Source organism: Crinia signifera, chromosome 3, assembly GCF_055691185.1.
Source record: "Crinia signifera chromosome 3, ASM5569118v1, whole genome shotgun sequence".
Lineage (NCBI taxonomy): Eukaryota > Metazoa > Chordata > Amphibia > Anura > Myobatrachidae > Crinia > Crinia signifera.
This window is the reverse complement of record NC_139219.1, coordinates 211,688,421-211,702,768: the sequence shown is the minus strand read 5'-3', so window position 1 is coordinate 211,702,768 and position 14,348 is coordinate 211,688,421. Positions and strand designations below refer to the sequence as shown.

The following is a 14,348-nucleotide window of genomic DNA, read 5'->3' as shown; positions in this document are numbered from 1 at the left end:
TTTTTTTCAAATACGTTTTTAAGGTCTAATATCAAAAGAACAGTAAAAAGTATCGTAAAATGTAAAAAAAAAAATTTAAGTTACACTTTTTTATTATTTTGATACATTATCTTAAATTATTTTACATAAAAGACATCATAAACAAGCACCTAGTAATCACTGGTGCACCATAGAGCTGAGGAGCAGAATTAGACTTTTATTATATAGGATATATTGGCACTGTAACCACTAATATAATAATATATATACAAATTAGATACCTTTTTAAATGTTTTTCAAATATTTAAAAAAAAAAAACTTTGGTACACAGCTGCAATAGAGATGAAGCAGAATGTATCAATTTAAAAACAACATATTGAATTGTCTAAAAAAGTAAAAATATTGAGATACTATCTTTGTTCCTTTTTTGTTAGAATTGGCATGTTGCCCTCTGCTAACAATCAAATTCTATTTCTTTTTTTTTATTTAGCACAATCTAGGAAATAATACATTTAATTTAATTTGGTTGTAATGGGCAACATTCAATCTTCAATAGAACTAACATCTTAAGCCCCTTTCACATTACAGTTTTAACATGGCATATTGCCGATTTTTAACTGCTTTTGCAAACGGTACCAGTTGCAATATGAAAGCTCCACAATCAATTTACCGGTTACAAAGTACCGGTATTTTGAAACTTGTTAAAAGCAGGATCCTACATGTTTCAGAGCCGTTTTCCCTGCAGTCTGAACAGCTCAGAAACGGTATTTGCTACAAATGATAACCACACTTGACTGCCCACAAGCAGGAAAAAAAACATTTAAAATGACATTGTATGGCTTTCTATGGGTGAAACGGGTTGAATCTGAAGGTACAAAAATGGTGTTGAAACTGCAATATACCTTTACAACATGCAATATGAAAGGGGTTTAACTGGCTTTTGACCCGTTTTAAGACACGTTTACAAAAACGGGTTAAAAGCAGGTTTTTGCAATGTGAAACCAGCTTTAGTAAATTTACACCTAAGAGATGGGAGTGAAATAGGTAATGTAACCTTAAGAGGTTTTCGCCAATCTATTTCTTTCATTTGCAACAGAAAAGGGTTAAAAAGTAAAAAGCATATGGCCAAATGACAGCAATAGAAGCTAGAACCCCAGAAAATGGACATGGTTGATGTATAGTTTGTTTCACTTTTTCCTAATTGTTTTCTAATTTGTGAAAACAATTATAAGGTGTAGTGTGTGAGTGTTTGAGCATTCCATTTTCTCAAGACAGTGGCCCTTATTCTGGATCACTCACAACAACAAATTCCTTCTCAAATGGACAAAATTATGTGCACTGCAGGTGGGGCAGATGTAACATGTGTAGAGAGATTTAGATTTTGGTGAGTTATTTTGTTTGTGTGCAGGGTAAATACTGACTGCTTCATTTTTACATTGCAATATGGATAATACCTGCAGTGCACATGGTTTTATCCATCTGAGAAGTAATTTGCCCTGAACCAGAATAATGGTGAGTGTCTTTAAAAAAAACAGGGCAATGTTTTAGGACATTATATTGTGTATTCATGAAGCTTCAGAATTAGACATAGGGCGGTATTCAATGAGCCTGATTCGCCATGTTTTTATGGCGAATTTGTGCTGTTTGGCGAATTTTTGACTAAAACGGTGAATCACCCTATTCAATGACCAGATGGCGAATACATTTGAAGGTTTTTTTCGCCATGATTCACCGAGTAGCAATCGCTATCTTTTTATGGTGAAGTGGAATGTGAACTTTTAAAATAAAGTGTTTTGTTTTTTACATTTGGTGTCAAAAAATCAGAAATTTTATTCTGAGGAGGGGCATGCTATTTTTATTCATGTGCTGTAAGCACATAAATATATATTTACAGTAATAAAAAAAATATATATATATATATTTTTTTTTTTACACAGCAGCCAGCAGGGGGCGCCGGAGCCGAGACGCTCATTAGATATTCATATATTCACTGCACCCGATCGTTACATATGCACGATCGGGTGTAGTGAATATACCCGGTCCCCTGCTGGCACCCCTGGGGGGCAGCCTGTGCTGCCTGGCCCCCGGGGAGCCCACATCCCCCCCACATACGCTCTGGGGCAGGCAAAGAGACTTCCATCTCCCTGCCTGCCACCGTCCTCAGGCTCCCTGCGGCGTTCGCCGCAGGAGCTCATATTCGCCGGTCAGGGGCAGCGAGCCCCTGACTCGTTGAATACCGGAGCCGGCCAGGCTCCGGAACGTGGCGAATGTGCAGCAAATCCTAAACAGGATTCGCTGCACCTCGCCGGTATTCACATTGAATACCGCCCATAGCCTTTGTTGGATCGAAGCACTTAGGATATAATATTTTAATATAATAATTTATTATGAGCAGAACATAAAATCCTCTTCCGTTAAAAAACTTTTTTTTTATTATTATTTAGTGCCCTTTTTAAAAAGCAAAATGATGGGTGAAATATAATTCTGCTATATATTACACTATTGATTTGATCACAATTTGCCCAGTAAGTAGAAATATCAATAGTTTGTTTAAAGGTTCTTCAAAGTGAAAGAAACTTAAGACACAAGGCAAGAGCTTATTCTCACTATATGGTAACGTAATGATATTTTATTTAATAACAGCATATTAACTTTATTATACAATATTATGTAATATACAGGTTACTTCTGCAAGTTAATGTGCTAGCAACATGTAAGTTAATAATAGAAAAAATACATTGCAGGATTGTGACAGGTTAAGATGTTAAATGTACTGTATACAGAACAGGTTCACTCCCCAAGATATCAGTGTTGCATATAGTATGTGGTGAAAGTACTGTGTGCCAAATAAACTAGAGCTTAACTATTCTTAAAACATTTTTGGGGAAGCTTTGCATTTTCTTAATTATCTGTGTTTTATCACATTTAATTTAATTTTTAAGATGTTAAATTCTAGGACCCATCTACACAGACTTCAGATACTGTTAGACCAGAAGTTCAGATATTATTGGATCCCACAGCAGGATCCCAACAGTCAGAATCCTGACACATTCTGGAAAGTAATTTTTAACCTCTTCCTAATTACAACCCACACCACCACCACTGTGCGGCCTAACTCTAAATTCCCCTATCACTGCAGCCTAATCCTAATCCAGCCCCCCTAGTGCCTAATCCTAATTCCAACTCTCTATTTACTGCCATGATGTATTTGGCTGCTGGCAATTAGGATCCCACTGTCTGTCTTCTGACTGTCAGATCCTGACTACTGGTACTTGGACTACATTGCATTGGGGATTCTATATGCCTAAAAAGGATAAAATGACTGTCAGATCTCTACAGTGAAGTAACATCAAATGAGTTAATATTATAATCTAAATCTGGGAGAATCATCAATACTTGTTTCCTAGCACGGCGCCCAGATTTTCTACGTATGGCACCATAGGGAAATCGCATCGTATCGCATGGGCCATTATAGCGGCATGCGATTCGATGTGATTTTTTCATGTAATTTTTTTTTCATCTTACACCACAATATCGCATCGCATTGCATCGCATGTCCTGCAAAATTGCATGCGATCTTATAGGGTGTGCGATGCCATGACGTTAGGTACCCTGAAGCGTGGTGAGCGCAGCGAGCCCCACGAGGGGCGGCGGAACGTGTCCTCCGACTTTTTCATTACCCCACTATCCAAGTTGGAGTGGAGTTGATCTTATATAGTAGGGCAAGTGTAGCGAGCCACCGAGCCCGAAGCGTGGTGAGCGCAGTGAGCCCCGTGAGGGGACATAGATTAATTTACATGTATTCTGCGGCCGCTCGCCACGCTTCGGGCTCGGTGGCTCGCTGCGCTCGCCACACTATATGAAATCAGCTCCACGCCGACGTGGATATTGGGGTAATGAAAAAGTCAGAGGACGCGTTCTGCCGCCCCTCGCCACGCTTCGGGGACATACAATCATATTATTGTATACCTAATGTCATGGCATCACACACCCTATAAAATCACATGTGATTGCATGCGATTTTGCGGCAGATGCGATGGCCCGGGGCTGAGAGAGCAGTGAATAAATTACATAGGAAAATCGCATCGCACATCGCACATTGCATGGCCCTAAAATGGCCCATGCGATACAATGCAATGCGATTTCACTACGCAGAATAGCCCACTAAGCAAATAGTGTGCGCCATGCTAGGAAACAAGTACTGAATCATCATATATATATATATATAAAACAAGGGTAAATACCATCAATAATGTTGACTTTAACGATCATCTTGTAAAAAACCTAAAGGTTTAACATGTTAGTCAGAAATAGAGATGTGCACCAGCCACTTTTTGCATTTTGAGTTCTGATTACGTTCAGGTTTTGGGTTCTAATGGGTTTTGCCAAAACACCCCTAAATGTTTTGGCTTTGGGGTTCTGATTTTTTTTTTTAAACATAAAAACTGCTAAAATCGCAGATTTTTTTTATTTTGCTGCTATGCTATTATTAATCTCAATAACATTCATTTCCACTAATTTCTAGTCTATTCTGAACACCTCACAATATTGTTTTTAGGGCAAAAGGTTACACCGAGGTAGCTGGATAACTATGCTAAAAACATGTGGCTCATCTAGGAGTGGCACTGCAGACAGGTTGGTAGTTTGAAAAACTAGGCCCCAAAAAGACCCCTATCAGGCTTGATCGTGTTAACAATGTGCAGCCGAGGACCAGTGGGCATTTTGTGCAGCGCCGAGTTGTTCTGCAAGTGTGAATCTGTTTTTGCCAGTTTAATACCCAATAAGACCCCATATGTGGCTTGATCGTGTTTACGACCAGCGGAGGAGCAGTGGGTGATTCGTGCAGTAATGCAATTGCTGCACTGTGGAGCTGCAAAGGTGTGGAACCTATTGACCAGATATAACCTGGTATTATTTATACATCAGTAGTTGCACCAGTAGACTGGTATTATTTATACGGCAGTAGGTGCACCAGCAGAGAGGTATTATTTATATACGGCAGTAGATGCACCAGTAGACTGGTATTAATATTTATATGGCAGTATATGCACCAGCAGAGAGGTATTATATATATATAAATATATATGGCAGTAGATGCAGCAGTAGACTGGTATTATTTATACGGCAGAAGATGCACCAGTAGAGCTCACTGGTATTGTTTATATGGCAGTAGATGCACCAACAGAGAGATATTATATATACGGCAGTAGATGCACCAGCAGAGAGGTATTATATATATATATACGGCAGTAGATGCACTAGTAGAGAGGTATTATATATATAGCAGAAGATGCACCAGCAGAGAGGTATTATATATATATATATATATATATATATATATATATACGGCAGTAGATGCACCAGTAGAGAGGTATTATATATACGACAGTAGATGCACCAGTAGACTGGTATTATTTATACATCAGTAGATGCACCAGTAGAGACGACTGGTATTATTTATACGGCAGTAGATGCACCAGCAGAGAGGTATTATATATACGGCAGTAGATGCACTAGTAGAAAGGTATTATATATATGGCAGTAGATGCACTAGCAGAGAGGTAATATATATATATATATATATATATATATATATATATATATATATATACGGGGATGATGAGGCGGCACTACAAGGATTTAATAAGAGTCTGACACAAATGTGTTCTGCTTCTGTGTTCTGGAAGCAGAACACATTTGTGTCAGTCTCTCATTAAATCCTTGTAGTGCCTCCTCATCATCCCCGTGTTATCACAGCTCTTCAAAGAACTGGAGGAAGGCAACCAGGTCATATCATTATTTGTTAACGGAGTGCCGGTCCATTGGATGAAAATATATATAAGTAAGTCTCCTATATATTTCACTATGTTTGTACCATATTTTGTGCTTACTTTGAACTGACGACGGAGCCCCCGAGCTCCGAAACGTTTTCCCATTGCACATGGAATAAAATTCCAAATTGATTCACCAGTCTCTCCAGCCTCCGAGTGCCGCTTATTTTTCCTTCCACATACATCCTAAGGACCTTTCCCCTCTTGTTAGAGGGCACCGGAGCAAGTACCCACGGGCATCCATCTTTAAGTCCTGAGTGCCGGCCTCTCCTGGGACTATATATATATATATATATATATATATATATATATATATATATGTCAGTAGATGCACCAGTTTAGTTATATACAGCAGTAAATGCACCAGCAGGGAGTAATTATATCTATACGGCAGTAGATGCATCAGGAGACTGATATATATGGCAGTACAGTAGTTGCACAAGCAGAGATGTATTATTATAAATTTAGTATATATATACGGCAGTAGATGCACCAGTACACTGGTATTAATATTTATTTATGTCAGTACAGTAGATGCACCAGCAGAGAATATGTTTACTAGTTATATAAGGCTGTAAATGCACCAGCAGGGAGGTATTATACAGCAGATGCACAAGCAGACATGTATACAAGTGGTTAATAAGTTAACAACAGTGCACAGTCATATACTTATTGAAGTGGCCAGGTACTGGCTGGGATGGCAACCACTGGCAGTGCAGAGCGCATACCAGAGAGCAGAGCATACAGTGGCACTAGTAGGCACTGGCAGTCGCCCCAGCAGCAAAGAAATACAGCTCCCTAACCTAACAAAGCTCCGCACAGTAAGTACACTCCTATCCCTAACCCTCCTAACTCACGAGTGACAAATGGCGAGCATTCTCACGGTCATATAGAGGTCCGGATCTCGCAATGACATTTTGCCCGCACGCCCGGATCCGAGTCAGGCTGGAAGCTCCGAGTGCCACTCGGATCCGGTCTTGGAGTGCTACCGTTCATGAGGGCTCGGATCTGGGGAATACTAGCCTGCACATCTCTAGTCAGAAATGTTTACATCAGTATAATGTACTGTATAATACTGTATTTGTCTCTGAGGTCAATCCTTTAAGTTTGATTGAATGTATTATTCTATTTATTTGATGTGCGAGAAAATCTTACTATATAAAACTGCATTTTGAATAAAGGTAATAAAAGAGATCATAAAATCTATTATCATACACACAGAACTTAGGGCCTTATTATGGTTCATTCTTTCTGACAAAATCCTTCTTAGATGGGCAAAACCATGTGCACTGCAGGTGGGGCAGGTGTTACTTGTGCAGAGAGAATTAGATTTGGGTGGGGTTTTACTTCAAAGTGAGATCTATATTGCAGTGTAAAAATAAAGCAGTCAGTATTTTCCCTGCACAGAAACAAAATTACTCACCCAAATCTAATTCTCTCTGCACATGTTACATCTGCCCCCCCTGCAGTGCACATGGTTTTGTCCATCTAAGAAGGATTTTGTCAGAAAGAATGAACCAAAATAAGGCCCTTAGTTCAGTGACCTCGCTATGAAGTGATATGTCGGCAGCAAAGTAACACTTACAGGTAGAATCTTGTACAAATTTTCTTGGCAGGAGGTACAAGTAACTTTTTCTTAAAACTTTTATGCACTAGGTATTGACAACTTAAAAATACTAGCTTCATATTAGAACTTCCTCATTTCCTAATGTACAGTCACAATTAGTGCAGGATAATAAAAGTAGGTGCGATTGCTGGTTCCATATTTTCTACCATGTATTTTATTTTATACATTAAGCATCATGATTTTGTTTTTGTTATTGAGTGTTTTTAAACATATTCTATATTGTGTTAAGTAATATACCAGATTTTTTGGTTGTTTAATAATTAGACTGTATAGTACAGGTTGTGTATCCTGTATCCGTATATCCAGAAACCAAAATATTCCAAAAAACTTGGTTTTTCAGAATATTTTGGGTTTTTTTTTGGTTTTGTTTCCTCCCCCTGCCCCTTTTTCTTATACTCTCATCAAATACACAATAAAACATGATATGTAAATTCTTACTCATTTTTCATTTTCTGTAAAGTGATTTTGTTTTTCTAATTAAAATACCTGAATATGTCTCTTTTTACAAGGGGAACAATATTTCCTTCTTATAAGACTGATTAATGCCTAATAACCTTTTCAAATTTGTGTACATTGCAAAACCTTATATACTATATATATATATATATATATATATATATATATATATATATATATATATTTATATATATATATTTATATATATATATATATATATATATATATATATATATATATATATATATATATATATATATATATATATATATATATATATATATATATATATACATATATATATATATACAGAGCCGGCCCTAGGCATAGGCAAACTAGATAAATGCCTAGGGCATTTGGAATGCCTAGGGGCGACAGCAGCTTCTGCTGATTAAAATGATATGCAGCATGCCTATACCATACCTCCCAACATGACCCTCTCCAGGAGGGACAGAATGCTCTGTTTCTGGACTTTCCACTTATTTTATGGATTACCATCACCTGTGCTGAAACACCTTTCTTATCAATTACCCTGTTTAAAACAGGTGATGGCAATCATAAATTAAGATGAAAGTCCAGAAACAGAGCATTCAGTCCCTCCTGGAGAGGGTCATGTTGGGAGGTATGCTATACTCTGTGTGTGAGTGTGGTTGTATCTGCATACGAAAGAGTGTATTCATGGAAATCACTGTTATATAGCATTTCGTATGCAGATACAGCCACAGTCGCACACAGAATATAGGCACGCCGCATATCATTTTAATTATTGGAATCTGCTTGTGTGTCCCGGTCACATAATAATGAAATAAGATGAATTTTCAGCAAAAAAGTGTTTGGCATATGTGTAAGGGGCATATGTGTGCCGTGTATAAATGCATTAATAATGTACTGCATTTGTGTAAGGCGCATTATGTGTATAAGGGCATTAATGAAGGTTGGCATAATGTGTAATGCGCATTATGTTTATAAGGACATTAATAATGTACAGTATGTCATGTGTAAGGGGCATTACTGTGTGGTATTATGTGTATAAAGGCATTACTAATGTGTGGCATTATGTGTATAAGGTGCTCTACTGTATGGTGTAACATATAGAATGGGCACTACTGTGTGGTCTTTTGTGAAAAAAGAGCAATTCAGTGTGATGTAATGTGAATAATGGGCACTACTGTGAGAAGTAAAGTATATAAGGTTAAGTGGTACTACTAAGTGATGTAACGTGAATCACATGATATAATGTGAATAAAGTTGCACTGAGTGGCATAATTTGAATTAGGGGTACTTTTGTGTGGCCATGCCCCTTCCCAGTGAGAACACACCCCTTTTTGGGATGCGTTCCAAATGTGCGCACTGTTTCTATTTAAAATACAGAGGGTAGGAGCACCAAAATGATGACTGCTGTGATGAGTGATGATGGTGCTGGGAAAGGGGTGCAGGGTTAGAGGCGGAACTAGTATCAATGCTAGGGGGCACCAGCCAAAATCTTGCCTAGGGCATCATATTGGCTAGGGCCATCTCTCTCTCTCTCTCTCTCTCTGTGTCTCTCTCTCTCTCTGTATATATATACATATATATATATATATATATATATATATATATATATATATATATATATATATAAAAATAGGTTTCCAAAATGGCACTCTAGGTATAATTATATTGCAACAGTGGTGCAGGGTCCAGAAAGAAATTGATAATAGCACTTACCCAACCTTGCAGCAAGGAAAGAGACAGACCAGCACTCGTTTAAGTTGAAAGAAAAGAAGTGTATTTCAGAAGTATTGGCAAACATCTCTGGTAACATTAAACAAACCTGACAGGCTGTTTCAACTGGATTCCAACCCCTGATGACAACTGGTTGGAATCCAGTTGAAACAGCCTGTCGGGTCTGTTTAATGTTACCAGAGATGTTTGCCATGTTGTAATACTTCTCAAATACACTTTCTTTCTTTCAACTTAAACGAGTGCTGGTCTGTCTCTTTCCTTGCTGCAAGGTTGGGTAAGTGCTATTATATATATATATATATATATATATATATATATATATATATATATATATATGCAAAAACTTTGGCACTCTGGATGATCCCAAACAACTTCCGTGGTGCCGTACCAGATAGATAAATACACAGCAGTTTTTTGTCCCCAGAGACAAAATAAGTCGGCACTCCACGTTTTCCAAAAATAAATTGTATTAAAAAAAGATACATTACAAAGTGCTCCAGCAGTGTCATCAACGTTTCATGGCCCCTACGGCCATTTCGTCAGGATGTGGGCTGCAGAATAAAGTGTACCAGTGCCAGGACAGTGTGCTGGCACTGGTACACTTTATTCTGCAGCCCACATCCTGACGAAATGGCCGTAGGGGCCATGAAACTTTGATGACACTGCTGGAGCACTTTGTAATGTATCTTTTTTTAATACAATTTATTTTTGGAAAACGTGGAGTGCCGACTTATTTTGTCTCTGGGGACAAAAAACTGCTCTGTATATATATATATAGCGATGCTGCACGGGTGGCACTCCAGAAATAACGACAGGTAGACAGGTGTCAGGTGACCAACGTTTCAAATGTTATATTAACATTTTTCATCAGGGTGTCTGGTGCCTGGAGCAGCTGCACCATTGGATTTTTCCTTCCCAACAACGCTGATTGCGATGAACTTTTGCTGAGAAAGCTCCTTGAAAAAGGTCCACATAGGACCGAAACGTCGGGGCATAACCTATCTGCATGTCATTAAAATCTACTTGACTGATTGGAAAAGAATAAATTACCATTTCTTTGGATTTTTACACATATTGTTTTGGATTCTTTATGAGGCGAGTGCCCGACATTCCACAATCCTGAATAGATGTGGAAACCCCCTGGACTATAATTGGTTGCATGTCTATTACGTGCACCCTTTGTCTGGCACCCCGTGTTGTGTTAAATTCAGTGTGAGTGCGGTCTACACACAGAACTATATATATATATAAACTCCAAAGGAGAGTCACTCAGCTTCTGCAGGCATACTGTCCCTGTGCCGTCACATCAAGTGAAAGATAGATTCCGAAGGGTGCGGATATCCTGACGAAAATCTAACAAAGATTGAAACATTGTATGCTATGAAGCTGCGTTTGTGTTTTTATTACTGAGTACCACACCCTTCAGAATCTGTATATATATATATATATATATATATATATATATATATCTAGATATATATATATATATATATATATGCTCAAATATATTTCTACTGTAAATATAATTTAATGAAAATGTGAAAAGATAAAGAAAACTATAATCCATTGATGTTTAATCAATGTCTTTGATGAATAGACATATATTACATTTTAGCACTTCAAAGTCTTCTTCTAGGAAGGTAAAGCGCAACAGTGGTTGTAGGCTCTAACTGTGTACACTTGAAGGAACTTTACAAAGAACAAGTTCAATAGAAAGTGAAAATGCCACATCTTAACAGCAGTAACATTATTATAAATTTAAATATGGAAAAAGTAATAAACAACAGACAAAAGCATGTTAATATACAACTTTATAAAACTGTCAATAGTAAAAATAAGTTTACAATATATTCCAGCATATTTGCATGTTGCGGAGTTAGTAAATAATTTGGGTTATTTATCCCACCTCATATACGGTTTGTCCCTAATTAGCTTTTAAAATAAATACACACAAAAGAGGGACACATTGAAACAACAAACTTAGTGGGACTTTGTCAAGCAGCACTGCAGAATGGTGAACATTTATCACCACTATAGCGAATAGTACACTTGAAGTAACTTATAGATATAATTCCCATTGTAAGCATTGTTTACATAACACAGACTCTGTACCATAAAAATTTTGTCAAGCTACTTCATTCATCACAATTCACTAAAAACCAACTTTGTAAGTAGGAATACAATCTGTTACATGGTCTAGTTATAATTACAACTATATAACTACAACTATGAAATATAAGCCTTCCTGCCAATAGTATATAATATATATGCCTTCCTGCCAAGAGTAAATAATACTGTATATATACAGTATATGCCTTCCTGCCAATAGCTTGAATACCATATTTTCTAGGTGAATCCAGTTTAATACCTGGGATAGAGGCTCCAGGTACTCTAAATCTATTATGTACTGTACTGTAAATCTATTATGGAATATTAAAGTATATTTAACTTATTCATGTACCTGCATTCCTTCTAATCCTTCATGCTGAATAAAAAGTTGTCCATATAATTTGAGACTCCAAAACATTGATCTTTCTTTATGTGGTATGTTATTTTTATGCATATGTGACCATTATATTCTTACCTTTCATGTATTGTTTTCTTGTTTATTTCCAAACATTTTAAAATTACTGCCCTACCTACCCATTGCAGTAATATTGACTTTTCACTGTATCGCTGTATTCTGTATGTGGGTTGTATTTAAGTGTGTAGCAGAGAAAAAATACCAACTGAATGCTCAGAAAGGAACAGGGGACAGGTGGCAACTAGCATCCAGAGAGTCTATGAAATGGATGGCAGTTCTCAGTGCTACTAAGGTGTATCTAAATATTGATATAGTTTCCATTATGAATTATTGAATTATTTATCTGAAATATCACCTGCTTTTTATTGGAGAAATAAATGAAATCTTAACATGTAATATAAGGTTGGAATATATATATACTATTCATATTATCAGTCCACCTGCCCCCATTCTACAGATTCACTATTCACAGGCAATTCCACTGTACAGTACCTCAGAAAATTCAGTTTTGGAGTCACCTTTAGCATACCAACATGGTTGAATCTGTCAACAGGCACCATGTCGATATCTACAGAACATTGACATGTTAACAATTTCAGCATCTAAACAGTTGCCATATGAAATGTTGCAGTCATAAAATGCCAATGGTTAGGTTTAGGCTGTGGGCTGCAAAGTTAGGGGTAATCTGCAGGGGAAGATTAAGGTTAGACAGCAGGGGAGGGCTAGGTTTAGGCACTAGGGCGATGGTTAGGATCATGGTTAGGAATTAGTATTGGGGATAGTTCTTAAAATACTAACTGGAACAGCACTATGGAAACTTCCACCAGTACTCTCATAACTGCTGGGACCCAGAAGATAATGCTGGAACCACCATAGCTGCCAGGAGCAGGAAAGGGACTGTTAGGCCACCAGGGAACAATTGTTAGCAGTTCATCATATCAACATATATAATCCATGGAGATATGATAAATCTCTACAGTGGTCACTGTTGACATGTTGATTACATCAACATGCTGCAAATCAACCATTTGACCATGTCATCATTCTCAGGCAACCATGATGATCTTGACATCAAGTCCACATTCACCCATACATTTTGCAAAGGATTTTGAAATCATATCCACTTAAATAAGCATCTAATTTTAGCTCATAATGCATCATCTTTGCCATTAACTTTGCCCAGTAACTGAAAGTCTAATTCTTCCATTGCACAATTTCTATTTTTAATACAATATTACATTTATGTTTCTGTAATACCTGTAACACTGTCTATTGAGTACATTTTTGGATGAAAAGGAACAAATATTACAAATATAAGTTTTCAGTGTCTGTGGGCAATTTCATGTCTTAATTCTTTGTCATATTGTCTATGACATGAATATATATTTCAATAAATAATATTTGACTAAATTAATAAGTACAAATTGGATTATAAAATTATAAAGCAACTATTAAAAATAACTGCTAACTGTGATGATGATAAAATGTGTCTATTATGCTGCCTGATTGAAATTCACCTTTAAATACTTATTTTATAAATTGGTACAAGGTAAATTATGATACTACTGTAGCAAGAGTTTTTCTACATATTGTATACAGAATCTATACCACCATGTCAAATTTACCTTGATTTTTTTAATTAGGAATTATACAGTGCATTCAAGGTTTTCTTTTGAGTATAGACTGTAATTTGGTCTATTTATGATTAACAAGTAATTCAGTGATGCCTCTTTTGCCTTAATTACATATCTATACATATTTACATTTAATATGATAAATTGGTCAGTTGACTCTCATATTCCATAAATGTATATGCTAGCCTAAAGGTGAATACATACTATCTGATTATCTTTCCAATCTGGCTGGTTGGAACAAAAATAAGGTAATTTCTGGAAACAAATTTTTTTCAACCGTTTGCTCTCAAAATCTGGAAATTGGACAAAAATTTGCATAAATTGGTTAAATGAAAAGCCTTTAATTAATTTGTCTGACCATTTTTGCCGGTTTATATGTGTGAGAGCAAGCTGTCAATTGTTATTTGCTCCCAAAAAATTACCAGATTTGCATTACATTATAGTTTATGCAGGTACAGATTGACATTCTCTTTCTCAAGCCAAGCCCTAAGATGCAATTTTAGATAAGTATGTCAAAAGTATGTCAATTTGCAACACTTTTAGGGAAGCACAATTTCTGAAATAAGAAATCT

General features: G+C 36.7%; 1 protein-coding gene across 2 annotated transcripts in view; it reads right to left on the bottom strand.

The window, feature by feature from the left end:
* The window catches only part of CSMD1 (CUB and Sushi multiple domains 1), a 1,658,539-nt gene that overhangs the window by 627,984 nt on the left and 1,016,207 nt on the right, over positions 1-14,348 (bottom strand). The window lies entirely within an intron of this gene.